The following is a 15,261-nucleotide window of genomic DNA, read 5'->3' as shown; positions in this document are numbered from 1 at the left end:
TTAGAACCAGTGACAGAGCCAAGTAACTATATGGAAAATGAAAATTCTACCAAGCAAGTGTTTTGTCAATATAATATCAAATCATGGTTTTGCTGGGGGTTTTGTTGTTGTTTGTTTTTTCTAAGGTGATGGATTTGGGGGCCAAATGAAGTCAACTCTTCAGGCATTGTATAAACTTGCATTACATTTGTCCTGTATATCATTAATGTCCTTAGGCAATCCTCATAAATTATTTGACCTGCATATCCTTCGAAAGTCTGTAAAGTGAACGTAATTGCATTCATGCATATAGATGATCCATTGTTTTCTAAGTGCCTAAAATGTTAATTTGCTTGTTTGGGTTAAGTGTTTGGGGCAGTGTTAATAAGGATTTGGGCCATGTGAGTTTCCAACTCAAAAGCACTAATGTTATTGTTGCTGTTTGTATTTGCTTTCTAGCTTTAAGGGGTTTTGGAAAATGTATTTTGCAGAAATTGCCTGCAGTGTTAGCTCTAAATGGTAGTATGCGAGCTAAAGAGAAGCACGCCTTTATTTAATTTCATACTTCCTTGATAATTTTAAAATAAAGAAAAATGTTCCTAAACATTTAATCAGAAACTCTAGAATGTTAGCAACTTAAAGCCTTTCTCTGAATAATGTGATACATGAAAACATTCTTTATATAGATCACAGATTTAAGCTAAATCTATTTAGCCCGAGATGATAATGCTACTTTGTAAACAGGAAATGCTCCAAATTTTAATCTGATTGTCTCCTCTGGCTGGGTGATAATATGCTGAAGTAATACTCCAATACACATTTCCCAATGAATAATATTCCTCTCATCTTTCTTAACGTTGTTAAATAATTTCAAAACTCTCTTCAAGGCAGCTGCTCTGAGCTAGGGAGCTAAACATGGGAGAGGCCAACATTTTCTTTTATTTGTCTGCCTGCAGACACAGATGTTGTCTGTGTTGTCTGGAAGTACAGAATATGCTCTCAGATATCTTTGTTGTTACCAATGAGTCAAAGTGACATGACACTAGTGGAAGTGAATACATAGGAATTAGTACAAAGTGGAATAATACTTCAAAAGGAGATACAAAAATTCATTAAGCTCATGTAAGAACAATCAGCTAATATATGCATATCTTAAGGGTCTCTTTTTTATACTGTCCATGAGAGAGGAAATGCCCATTGTCTCCTCAGCTGCCATGTTCCTCAGTGTGTTTTGGCTGCTGGCTGTGAAAATCCAGATGGAAGCAGCAGTGAGCTGAATGAAACCTGGGAGGACAGAAGCAGGAAGTTCTAGCATCAGCCATGCACAAATGAGGAGAACTAGGCTGTGAATTTGAAAGTGGTACTTAAAACTTCATCTGCAGTATAAAGGGATTAGAACTCACTGTTAAAATTGTTTGGAAATGAAAAGTGGTCATGGTTGCACAACATCTTGAGTGTGATTAATGCCACTGGATTTACTCTTGAAAATGATTAAAATGGCAAATTGTGTATTGCGTACATTTTACCACAATGAAAAAAATAACCATTGTTCCAAGGTAGTTTTGCCACTTTGTGTCTATGTGGCCTTGGGCAATTAACTTAATCTCTGAGTCTCAGTTGCTTTATTTGAAAAATAGACATAATAATAACTTTTCTCACAGGGCATACAGTGAGGATTAAATGAAATAATGCATGTTTCAAGGCTTAGTACATAGAAGATGCTATGTTCACATTTGGAATTACTTCTTTTTTTAGAACTATGTAACCTCTATGTTCCAGGTAGCTTGACCTCTGCCCACTTCCGTCCCAGAAACGGAGAATGTGTACTTTGAAATCAGAAATACTATATCAAGCAGTTGAGTCTAAAACTCCTTACTTGGTCAGTTACCATGTAGAATTTCCTGGTAACTGAGACAGATTAGTTTCTCAATGTCCACAGTTAAATAGAAGTGTGTGCTTGTAGGACTTTTATGTAACACCCCTCTCAAGAAATTAATTCTACCATGGACACCCTAACTCTAATTCTAACTCACCAAAAAAAAAAAAAAAAAAACCCAGACTTACTGGTCTGACAGAGACTGGAAAAACCTCAAGAGTATGTCCCCTGGACACCATTTTAGCTCAGTAATGAAGTCACTCCTGAAGTTCACCCTTCTGCCAAAGATTAGACAGGACCATAAAACAAAATGAAACTAAAAGGCATGCCAGCCCAGGGTCAAGGACAAGAAGGCAGGAGGGCACAGGAAAGCTGGCAATGGGGAACCCAAGGTCGAGAAGGGGAGAGTGTTGACATGTCATGGGGTTGGCAACCAATGTCACAAAACAATATGTGTATTAATTGTTTAATGAGAAGCTAATATGCTCTGTAAACCTTCATCTAAAGTACAATAAAAAAATAAAAATAATAATTCTATTGGTTCAGGTCTATTATACTTCAGAATGAGGTCAAAATATCCCGATTTTGACTACTGTGCTTGTGTTTCTGTGTAATAAGCCATTTTGCCACTGACTCTATATACCATGCTCCTAAAGAGCCGTTGCAGAAAATTAGTGATAAAAAAAGGGGACATTACTAACCTCCTATTGTTGAGAAGAAGACTTCGAAGGTTGTTTAAATAGTAAGGCTGTATTGCACCGAGTCAACTATATCCTCTCATCTAGTCTTTTTTGAAACAAATAATGTGCATTTGGCCTGAATGAATAGCCCAGATTATGAGAGAAATCTGTAGCTATAGAACAAAACAAAGGCAACCAGCTTGTTATGGTGGGAATGGCAAATATGTATAACCACTATCATTAGTCCATCGTATATGACATGGTACTTTATCACTGAGCCCAAATTGGCCTATGAACCCCACCTGCTACATTATGATCCAAGGCAGTTTGTTGGTTACGTTACCATCAGTTTATAACAATTTAAACATTCAGGAGTTTTAGTGTCCAAAATTTAAGCCCTTGGGATTCCACTGGAGCGAAGGCAAAATGTGAGACAAGTAAAAAGGAAATTAATCTGTCATTTCTTTCATTCACTGCAGTTTGCGAACACAGATTGGATTTTCAGTTTTATCAACCTTGTTACTTTGTTTCATTGCACCATGTTTTCAACTGGGGCATTTAAAATAAGCAAGCAAAAAATATTCTAGTCTTCCTAGCATCTTCTGTGTACATCTTTACTGAGAAAAAAAGACACACGATAAACTGTAAATATTTAGAATGTGGAATTTGGTAAAGTTTGACACATGTATATAGTTATGAAATCATAGTATGACGTTGAGTATGTCTCACCTGAATTTAAAGACCATCTCAAGAATAGATTTGACTCATTGAACACTAATGACCAAAGACCACGTGAGTTGGGAGATGACATCCAGGACGTTATACATGAAGAAAGCAAAAGGTCATTAAGAAAGACAGGAAAGAAAGAAAATACCAAGATAGATGTCAGAAGAGACCCTGAAACTTGCTTTTGAATTTAGAGTAGCTAAAGTGAATGGAAAAAACGATGAAGTAAAAGATCTGAACAGAAGATTTCAAAGGGCAGCTCGAGAAGACAAAGTAAAGTTTTACAATGAAATATGCAAAGACCTGGAGTTAGAAAACCAGAAGGGAAGAACATGCTGGCATTTCTCAAGCTTAAAGAACTGAAGAAAAAATTCAGGCCTCGAGTTGAAATATGGAAGGGTGTTATGGGCAGAATATTGAAGGACGCGGGAAGCATAAAAAGAAGATGGAAGGAATATACAGAGTTACTGTTCCCAAAAGAATTGTTCGATGTTCAGCCATTTCAGGAGGTAGCATATGATCAAGAACCGATGGTACTGAAGGAAGAAGTCCAAGCTGCACTGAAGACAGTGGCAAAAAACAAGATTCCAGGAATTGAGGGAATACCAATTGAGATGTTTCAACAAACAGATGCATCGCTGGAGATGCTCACTGGTCTATGTCAAGAAATTTGGAAGACAGTTACCTGGCCAACCAAATTGAAGAGATCCATATTTGTGCCCATTAAGGTATACCAACAGAGTGCAGAAATTATTGAACAATATATTAATATCACATGCAAGTAAAATTTTGCTGAAGATAATTCAAAAATGGTTGCAGCAGTACATTGACAGGGAACTGCCAGAAATTCAAGCCAGATTAAGAAGAGGATGTGGAATGACAGATATCATTGCTGATGTCATATGGATCTTGACTGAATGCAGAGAATATCAGAAAGATGTTTACTTGTGTTTTATTGACTCTGCAAAGGCATTCAACTGTGTGGATCATAACAAATTGTGTATAACATTGTGAATAATGGAAATTCCAGAACACTTAATTGTGCTCATATGGAACCTGTACATAGAGCATTAGGCAATCATTAGAACAGAACAAGGGGATACTGCATGGTTTAAAATCAGGAAAGGTGTATGTCTGTATTGTATCCTTTCACCATACTTATTCAGTCTGTATGCTGAGCAAATAATCCGAGCATCTGGACTATATGAAGAACGCACCATCAGGATTTAAGGAAGCCTCATTGACAATCTTCAATTTACAGATGACACAACCTTGTTTGCTGAAAGTGAAGAGGACTTTTAGCACTTACTGATGAAGATAAAAGACCACAGCTTCAGTATGGATTACACCTCAACATAAAGAAAACAAAAAATCCTCACAACTGGACCAATAAGCAATATCATGATAAACAGGGAAAAGATAGAAGTTTTAAAGGATTTCCATCTACTTGGATCCACAATCAACTCCCATGGAAGCAGCAGTCAAGAAATCAAATGATGGATTGCATTGGGCAAATCTGCTTCATAAAACCTCTTTAAAGTTTTCAAAAGCAAAGATGTCACTTTGAGCGCTGAGGTGTACCTGACCCAAGCCATGCTATTTCCAATTGCCTCATATGCATGCGAAAGCTGGAAAATGAATAAGGAAGACTGAAGAAGAATTGATGCCTTTGAATTATGGTGTTGGCTAAGAATATGGAATATACCATGGATTGCCAGAAGAATGAACAAATCTGTCTTGGAATAAATGCAGCCAGAATGCTCCTTAGAAGTGAGGATGGAGAGATTTTCTCTCACGTACTTTGGACATGCTATCATGAGGGTCCAGTCCCTGGAGAAGGACATCATACCTGGTAAAGTAGAGGGTCAGCAAAAGAGAATAATACCATCAACCAGATGGGTTGACACAGTGGCTGCAACAGTGGGCTGAAACTTAGCAACTTTTGTGAGGATGATGCAGGACTGTAAGCACTGCGTTAGCTGCAAACAGTTAAGCACTTGACTACTAGCTGAAAGGTTGGCAGTTGGAACCTGCTCAGCTCCTTTCTGAAAGCCATTATAAATCTTTAGTGCTATATACTTCCTGTAAGCACTGCGTTAGCTGCATCCCACAAATTTTGCAACGTGTGTTTTCATTTTCATTTATTTCAAAATATTTTTTACCGAAAAAGATCACAGCCTTGAAAATCTTATGGAGCAGTTCTATTCTGCACGCATGGGGTTACCATGAGTCAGAATCGACTTGAGGGCAACTAACGACAACAACATGGTCAGAGAACATTTTTTGTATTACTTTAATTCATTTGAATTTTTTGTAACATGTTTTATCACTCAGACTACGGTCTTTCTTGGTAAATGTTCTATATGCAGTAGAGAGGAATGTTTATTCTGTCTGCTGTTGTTGAATAGAATGTTCTATACACATGAATTAGATGAAGTTGGTTAATTGTGTTGGACAAGTCTTCTATATCTCTACTGATTTTTTCTCTACTTGTTCTATCAATTATTGAGTGAGAAGTGTTGAAATCTCCAACCATAATTTTGGATTTGTCTATTTCTCCTTGCAGTTTTATCACTTGTTTCTTCATGTAATTTGAAACTCTGTGATTAGGCTCATAAATGCTTTGGATTGTTACGTACCCTTAGTGAATTGACTTCTTTTATCATTATAAAGTGATCTTTTCTATTTTTGGTGTTTCATTCTGTTGTACATAGGTTCACTGTTGAGTCAGAACTGACTCAATGGCACCTAACAACAACACAACAATTCTTGGTAATATTCTTTATATGAAATATACTCTTCCTAATATATTTTTAATCTAATCTTAATCCCATCCAGTGTATTTTTCATCACAGACATTGTAGTTTTTATCTCTAGAAGTTTAATTTGGGTTTTTAAAAATATCTTCCATGCCTCTATTTAACATGTCCAATCTTTACTTTCTTAAACATGTGGAATAAAGTTATAATATCTGTTTTAATGTCTGCCTAATAATTATATCATCTGTGTCATTTCTTGGTCAGTTTTGATTGATTGATTTTTTTTTTTCTTCTTATTATGGATTGTATTTTTCTTCATCTCTGCATGCTTAGTAATTTTTTATTAGATGCCAGGCATTGTGAAGTTTACTTTTTGGTGGTGGTTATTTTTTTGTATTCCCATGTATATTATTGACCTTTGCTCTTGTACGTGGTTAAATTAATTGGCAACAGTTTATCCTGTTGTGTCTTGCTTTTAAGCTTTGTTAGGTAGACGGGAGCAACGTTTGGTCTAGGGCTAATTTTGCCCCCTTTCTGAGGCAAAACCTTTCTGAGTACTCTACTCAATGCCCATGAATTGTGAGGTTTTCCACTCTGGCTGGTGGGAACATGGACTGTTTCCAGCCCTGTTTGAGATTCAGAAGTTGTTTGCTTTAATCCTTTCAGTTGGTTCTTTTTCCAAGTCTCAGGTGGTTTCTTCGCGTGTATGCTTTGTTCAGAACTCAGGTGAATAATCCAGGCAACTCTTTGCAGATCTCTGGAGTTCTTTCCTGTGTACAGCTCTCTCCTCTCTGATACTCTGCACTGCAAATTCTGGTTGCCTTGAACTTCCTGTACTACTAGATTTGCCTTCTTAAATCAGAAGGATCACTGGACTCCACCTATACTCCCCCTTCCTATGCTAAGGCCTGGATACTCTTTGCAGGCAATAAATTGGGGCAATCACGGGGATCACCTCACTTGTTTCCTATTTCTCAGGATCACTGTCCTTCATTGCATGTTTCCCGATGTCTGAATATTGTTGTTTCATATATTTTGTCTGGATTTGTGTGTGTGTGTGTGTGTTGTTGTTGTTGTTGTTATTATTGTTGTTGTTTCAAGCAGGAGAGTAAATTTGGTTCCTGTCATCCCTTCTAGGCTGCAGTGGAAGTCTTCTCCAGTATTTAATATCTTTCTGTGAATAGAATTGAAATTGAAAAGTTCCTGATGAGTTTCCAAAGAGTTCTTTCCTTACCCTTTGCTCACTAGGAAAATTTCTTCTCTTTATTCTTGGAAAATATTTTTAGTAACTTTCTCTGAATTCATGAAAACAGAGGCTCTCAGAGGAGCTACATACCCACTCCAGGGCATTCTACAAGTTTACTGAGCTGGTAATTTCTCTCTGGTATATGGAATGGAACTGATTGATGAGAAGGACAAAAGATGTTCCAATTCAAGCCAGCTTAAAGATTGTCTTTTACCAAGACTTTGTGAGTAGTTTCAGTAAAAGCCCCCCAGTTCTACACCTTAGGGTATATTAATAGGCAGCCATTTCCCAATTCATTAAGCCAAAGAGTATAGTGATGACAGCTTACTTTTTGAGACTATTTCAGTCAGAGGAGGATACAAGAGAATTTGGTTTTCATTAGTATAATATTGCTATAAAATATTTTTTTTTTCTGAATCCACAGCCAGTGGGCTGCTGTGTTACTCTTTTTGCCAAATTTGTGGAGCATCTATTATTTGAAATGCATTTTTGAATTTCAAAATTGCATTTTGAAATGTAATTTACTAGAATAATAATTTTCAATTTGCATTAGTAGGTATTATTTTATGTTAAGCAAAATCATCTCATATGTATCAGAATTGTATTCAAGATATTAAGTCTTTCAAGAGTGGTTCCATATTAACTATCAGTTTGAAAAGTTTGGTATTTAATGATTGCTCTTTGCCTATGACTATTCCAGAGCCTGAGGGGATGGCAATGCCGCTTATAGTCGTATATTCCTTTACAGATCATACATCTCTTGTCAAAAATTATCCCATTTGATTTTGAGGGATACCAAAAATTTAGAAGACACTGATGGTGCAGTGGTTAAGAGCTCGGCTGCTAACCAAAAGGTCGACAGTTCGAATCCACCGACTGCTCCTTGGAAACCCTATGGGGCAGTTCTACTCTCTCCTGTAAGGTTGCTATGAGTCGGAGTCACCTCAACGGCAGTGGGTTTGGTTTTTTTGGTTTGGATAGGAGTTGGAAGTCTAATTTAGGAAACAACATTTACACAGATGATACAAATATAGAGTAAATAGATATATATAATCAGATATAAAATTATGTAGTAAAGGTTAGGAAGGGTATGGTCATTGGTGGAGGGAGAGGAATTTTAGAGAATACTTTATGAAGTACTGGGACAGGTTATATATTAGGAGTTATATTCATGAAAATCAGAGGGGTGTATTCCACATGGTTTGTACAGTATGTCCAAAGATACAAAGGCAAAAATAGAGTACTTTTGAAAGGTGTTAAGAAAAATCTCCTGATGGAGCAGAATGGAGATTATTCAGTTGTCTTCGTGGGCACTGACTCTGGTACATAGTTCTATCTTGGCATCTTTACTCATTCATCACAAAATAAATGCTTACAAAGAAGTGCAGAATGTTACAAAAGTCACATTATTTGCCTTTATGAGTATATGCCTGAAAGCACTTGCAAGTGTTTTTAATGGTCATTTAACACCTTAGCTCATTGGTCTTCACTCTTACAGATGTAGTGGAGCAACAGATTAATGCAGTTTAAAATTTCAGACTCATGCACATACATATATTGAGCAAACAACTTCACATGCTTAGTGAGCATAATAAAAGTACACAAGTATACCTAGAAGACCACAGTGGCAATGAGGATTAGGCTCCAAAGTGTTATGAACTGCCAGAAAATTGGACCAACACAGGTAAGAAACGAGAAGTGTTTAGGGTCATTGAGCACCATGCACATGCAGTGTTCAGTAGCCCTGAAAATTTCTCATTTAGGCCAGGAAGTCTCTGTCTCATTCGAAGTGTTGAAATAAAGGAAACGTGCACAGGTTCCCATTGATCTAAATTTCTGTTAAGTCCAGGACCTCTCACTATCCTTTCTACTCCCTGATTCTTTTCCCAGACTCTTGTTACAAAGACTGTAGAGCAGGCATCCACCGTCTTCATTGTAGTGGTAACTGGTGTCTGAGTGAGGTTCAGAACAAGTCCTCCCATTTTACATGAGTACAGTCTAAACAACCCCTACACTGAGGTGAAGGAAGCAGTTGTTTATTCCTATGTCAAATTTCCTTCCTCTTCTTTGATCGCTGAAAGGTATTGATTTTCATTTCTCTCTAAATATGATTGGAGCCCCTTTTGGTTTCTTCCAGGTTCCTGCCTCATCTCCCTTCCTTTTGACTTTTGTGCTATAATTCTGTGTCTTTCTCTGGACAGAGCCATGTGTTACACATTTGCAATTCGCTGTACTTCTGAGTGCATCACTTTTGACATTAACATGGTCTTTTAACTGTGTTCTGGGATGGTGCCAGTTAATCAACTTGGTCACAAAGCATGACTGTTCATACTTCTGGCTTTTAACTCTGCCAAAATTTTTTGTTGTGCTCTTCACTACACTGATGGAGAAATCTTGAAAATTAAATAAGGCATAATTGGTAGGTACTGAGTACTGAGATAATGGGTGCATTTGGAACTGTGAGGGGAAGATTAGGCTTCAGAAAGCTTAGTTATTTTCTTTAAGTCCTCTGATAACCGCAGGCCCCACTCTTGTACATGGGAACACTCTATCTCTCACTACTGTGCCCCAGGAAAGGCTGATGAATCCCTCGCAAAAAATGGTCAGGTTTGGATAGTGTGCCTTGAATTACTTTATCATAAGGGCTTTTAACTCTTTTGTGTCTGGTGCTACGTACAGTGACCATGAAATGTTTTCAGCTTCTGGGGTTTATTGGGAAGCTGTTGTACCCACTGACAGTGTGTGCTGCCACAAGGCAGGGGCCTTTATGACTGTTTGAAAATGAAGAAATGGGCATGTGCCACAAATTACTGTTTTTACAGGGTATTGTATGATTGTTTTTACAGGGTATTGAATGAGATGTGTGAATTTTTGGTAGAAAAAATAGAAATTCTGAAAATTTTTATTTGTTACACGTATATACCAATAGACCCCAGTGGGGACTCCGGGGTATAATTAGTGGTACTTCATATGTACCACTAAACACTTAGGGTAGGCTTGTGGGAGGGGGCAAGAAAAAAAGTCAATACTACCTACCAAAAATTCAGACGTTTCCATTAATGAAAACACCTGGTATCAACAAAAAATTCAAAGCAGAGAATAATTGGGTCACCAAAGGATTAAAAAGGCTCCCTTTGGAACTTTCCAAAGGACATAACATGGTCCTATGAACTCACCAGCTCAGTGCCTAGTACAGCACCTTACATTTGATAAAGCTTTTTCATAAAATAAGAGACGAGGAAATTAAATTGGGCTAATTTGCTAAGACTAAGAGAAATCAGAAGACTGTTTTGTTTTCCTGATTTGAAATGGAGTGGGTGTTCAGCTGGGCTGTGTTTAAGTAAACTTGCATGAACTGATTTGTTTGACAATTTGATATCGTTCTCTTTTCAAAGCCCCCTAACTGAGAAATGTGAAATGGTACCGAGTAGTGAAAAGTATTTGTGTCCTATCTGGTGTTGCTCATTTCTTTGTTTTTATTTATTGCTTAAGACTGTAATAATGCATTGCATTTTCCCCTGGAGCTAGTAATGAATTATTAGTGAGTCAGTAATAATTTTTTTAAATTGTATAAATTTTTATTCATTATACCATGGGGTACTGTGTTTGCAATAGTCATATTTGTAAACTGATAATTTTATGTTTGATGAAGAGACAGAAGAATTAGTCCTTTAATGTTTGGATGTATATCTCTACTGGGAATTCAAGGCATCTCTATGCCCCTTCCTTAGTAAAAATGTCCAAAGATGAATGCTCAACAACTCTTGTGCTTGGTTATGTCAACGGTAGGGGGAACAATTAGCAACAGTAATCTGAGACCTCTTTTAAACATCTTTTGTTAGGGACAATCATTTATTTGTTTTAATTTAATCTGTCTGCCTTAATGGAAGCAGTCAATGTCTATGAGTACGTCAAAATCATTTGAATCTCAAAGATTTAGCGTATATTTTGTATCTATTTCCGGGAGCCCTGGTAGCACAGTGGTTAAGCCCTTGGCTGCTAACTGAAAGGTCCGCAGTTTGAACCAACCAGCTGTTTCATGGGAGAAAGACGTGGCAGTCAGCTTCTGTAATTACAGCCTTGGAAACCCTATGGGGTATTTCTACTCTGTCCTATAGGGTTGCTATGAGGCGGAATCAGCTCCACAGCAATGGATTTGGTTTGGTTTTTTTTTTTAATATCTATTTCTGTATTTATATCTGTATCAATGATATTGAAATTCACAGTGGATATCTAGGCTGTATCAATATTTTAATATAGCCAAACTTGTAATCACGACAGAGATCTTATTTGGCTGACATATGTGATTATCCTTCACAATAGATGTATAAATAGCTTCTTAATTCATGAAACCACTATTTTTCCTTTGAAAATATTAACCATTCCACATTTTGTCATAACATGCTGTACTTATAATTACAGAATTTTAGAACAAAGGTATTACTCATAGTTTTATTTCTAGTTGAACCCTTGCATTTTACAAATGAGGAAACTGAGGCCTCAAGATGTTAAGTGACCTGTTAAAACCACATGGCTCACAAATAACACCTGCTTTGCATACAACCAATAAGAGTTGTTATGAGTCACAGCGATTATAGCCAATAATTTGTATCCCCTCCCCCTTCTGCTTTTTTTTTGGAAATGGACTATTATCTTCACAAGTTATAGCCCCAAATTTCTCAGGCCATGGCTAAGATTAATCATGATATTTGACCTCCAATTACTTATGTGGAGCTTGATTCCTTAAACCTGGGCTTTTTAGAAGAAGTGTGGATGGGTAGAATTTTGATAAAAATAAAAATCTTGAGCTTATGAGAAACTCATAAATGACATTTCTAGAAAAACGTTGATATAGATAACTATTACTTTCCGTTTCAAGTTTTGATAAATGAGTTCTCCAGGCTGAACATCTGAAGTTCAACCCTTAGATTCAGAGAGAAAATATGATAGTTCATTTTATTCAGCATTTCATAACATTTTTAAAATTTATTAATTTATTAGCAGTAATATATGTCTAAGGCGAGCAGTGGTTAAGCACTTGGCTGCTAACCAAAAGGTCAGCAGTTCAAATCCACCAGCCACTCTGTGGAAACCCTATAGAGCAGTTCTTTTCTGTCCTGTAGGGTTGCTGTGAGTCGGAATCAACTCACTGATGTGATCGCAGCGGGTTTTAAGGTGATTCTATGTGCCAGACCCACTCAACTCAATCTCATGATCCCCAGCTATGAGATGTTCCCTTAGCTGCTAGCTCATGAGGTATCAGTGTCATCCATTGTTTTCATCCTAAATTCAGGTTATGTCCCTAGGATAAATGTAGGCCCCAGAGGATCACTGAGAAATCATGTGCCAGTCAGGCTTGATTGCCTCTTAGCTTAGACATAAGCAAGATAACACTTTGGCTACCTTTATGTTCATGCTGCATGTACTTCCAGGGGCCCTGGTAGTGTAGTGGTTAAAAGCTATGGCTGTTAACCAAAAGGTTGGCAGTTGGAATCCACCAGCCACTCTGTGGAAACCCAATGGGGCAATTCTACTCTGTCCTACAGGGTCGCTATGAGTTGGAATTGACTCGACGGAAATGGGTTTTGTTTTGGGGGGCTTACATGCACTTCCACTGGGAGGAAGAGAGAAGGAGCGCCTTGTAGCTCTGAGACTTTTGGTTCCACCTATGAAAACTGACTAATTCCCAGTCTCTTCAGTTGTCTTAATTTCTGGTGGTGTACAACCATTAAAACAAAAACACAAACTTCTTGTTAGTTGCCATGGAGTCGAGGTTGAAGAACAATAAACTACATATAGTCAACATATTAAAATGTATAATTTTATAAGTTTTGACATGTATAAACCTGCAAAACCATTGCCACACTAAGATAACATTTAGATCACCTCAAAGGTTTCCTTGTGCCCCTTTGTAATCCATCCCTCCTTCCACCCTCTTCCTCAGGCAACCACTGATCTGCTTTCTAGATAAGTTTTCATTTTATAGAATTTTCTTCAAAAGGAAGCATATAGTATGTAGATTTTTTTTTGTCTGGCTTCTTTGACTCAGCATAGTTATTCTCAGGTTCATCCATGTTGTTATGCATCAATAGTTTATTCTTTTATATGGATATACCACGTTTGTTTATCCATTCACCTTTTGGTGTCCACGTGGATTGTTTCTACTTTTTTAACTATTACAAATAAAGCAGCTGTGAACAACCTTGTACAGGTTTTTGTGTGGGCAGAAATTTTCATTTGTCTGGAGTAAATGTCTATGAGTGTAATTGCACTTCTGGTAAGTATAGCTTAACTGTTTAGCAATCTGCCAAACTGTTTTCCAAAGTGGTTGTACCATTTTGCTTTCTCACCAGCAGTGTATAAAAGTTATAGTTGCTCTACATCCTTGTCAACACTTGGTGTGGTCGAATTTAATTTTAGCCATTCTAATAGGTGGGTACTGGTGTCTCTCTATGTTTTAGTTTGCATTTTCCTGATAACTAATGATTTGAGCATCTTTTCACTTGCAATTTTGACATTCTTATATCTTCTTCTGTGAAATATCTCTTCAATCTTTTGCCAGTTAAAAAAATGGAGTTCCACCCTAAAATCTATTCAGATTTTGCCTCTTTCAAGGCTGAAAAATAGGTTTTCCTCAGAATAAAAATTAAATACATGTTTGTGAGGCCCAAAATGTATCATTCACTTGGCAACTTCTATACTTGTTTACTCTTGAAATGTAGTTTCTCATGGTACCAGTCTATTTATTTAAATCTTGGATATTCTAAGATTAAACTCACATTTCTCTTGTGGCTAGCTTTTTGGTAAGAATTGATCTATAAGAAATCCAGTTGAACTTTATCTTCTCTAGGGAATATGTAGTATTTTAGGTAACAAGGTTATGTGTCCAAGGCTAAAAAACAATCACTTAAGGTGCATTGTAAGTGCTTTATAGAAAATGCATCCACTGGGAATTTTGAACACCACCAAGACTTTTGTATATTTAAGGAAATATTCTACAATAGTAACTTTGATTTCAGGAAAGGGAAGTGAAGCATTTCAGTGAACATCACTTACTGTTAATAAAGGGAACTTTTTTCTTTTCTTTTCCTTACTACTTTAAGAGAAAATGCAACTGATAGCTTATGTTATGGATTGAATTGTGTCCCCCAGAAATGTGTATCAACTTGGCTAGGCCATAATTCCCAGTATTGTGTGATTGTCCTCCATTTTGTGATCTGATATAATTTTCCTGTGTGTTGTAAATCCTAATCTCTACCTGAGGTTAATGAGGCAAGATTAGGTTACGTTAAAGAGGCTTAAGGTGGGATGCAACACCATTATTCAGGTGAAAGCCCTGATTGGATATAAGAGGAGTTTCCCTGGGATGTGGCTTGCAACACCTTTTATCTTACAAGAGCTAAGAGGAGAAAGAAGTGAGCAGAGAGAGGGGACCTCATACCACCAAGAAAGAAGTGCTAGGAGCAGAGTGCATCCTTTGGACCTGGGGTCCCTGCACTGAGAAGCTCCTAGACCAGGGGAAGATTGATGACAAGAACCTCTTCCCAGAGCTGACACAGAGAGAAAGCCTTCCCCTGTAGCTGGTGCCCTGAATTTGGACTTCTATCCTCCTAAACTGTGAGAGAATAAATTTCTGTTTGTTAAAGCCATCCACTTGTGGTATTTCTGTTACAGCAGCACTAGATAACTAAGCTTACTTGGATTGTTTAATGTAATTATAGATCTACAAGGAATTATTCTTTTATCTAACTGTATTTAACTAGAGAATTAGTGATTTAGACTTTGTATTAAAAGCAGGATATAGTTTTGATGGAAAATCAGTTGTTCATCCTCTGCAGTTTTTATCATATTACATGACATCCCCTAGAAGGAAACAAAGCCATGTTCACGTTTCCTTTTGAATGGGAACAATCTGTTTAACAAAGAGATTCTACATACATCCCTCAGTACTCGTTTTTTATCTTACCTTATGTAGTATTTTAAAGGGGGGCAGTG

The 15,261-nt window shown here is 37.1% G+C and overlaps 1 protein-coding gene across 3 annotated transcripts in view; it reads left to right on the top strand.

The window, feature by feature from the left end:
• TENM1 (teneurin transmembrane protein 1) overlaps positions 1 to 15,261 on the top strand; it is a 609,234-nt gene that overhangs the window by 76,225 nt on the left and 517,748 nt on the right. The window lies entirely within an intron of this gene.

Source organism: Trichechus manatus, unplaced genomic scaffold, assembly GCF_000243295.1.
Source record: "Trichechus manatus latirostris isolate Lorelei unplaced genomic scaffold, TriManLat1.0 scaffold00066, whole genome shotgun sequence".
NCBI lineage: Eukaryota > Metazoa > Chordata > Mammalia > Sirenia > Trichechidae > Trichechus > Trichechus manatus.
Note: the sequence above shows the minus strand (reverse complement) of the source record. Positions and strands in the feature narration are given on the sequence as shown.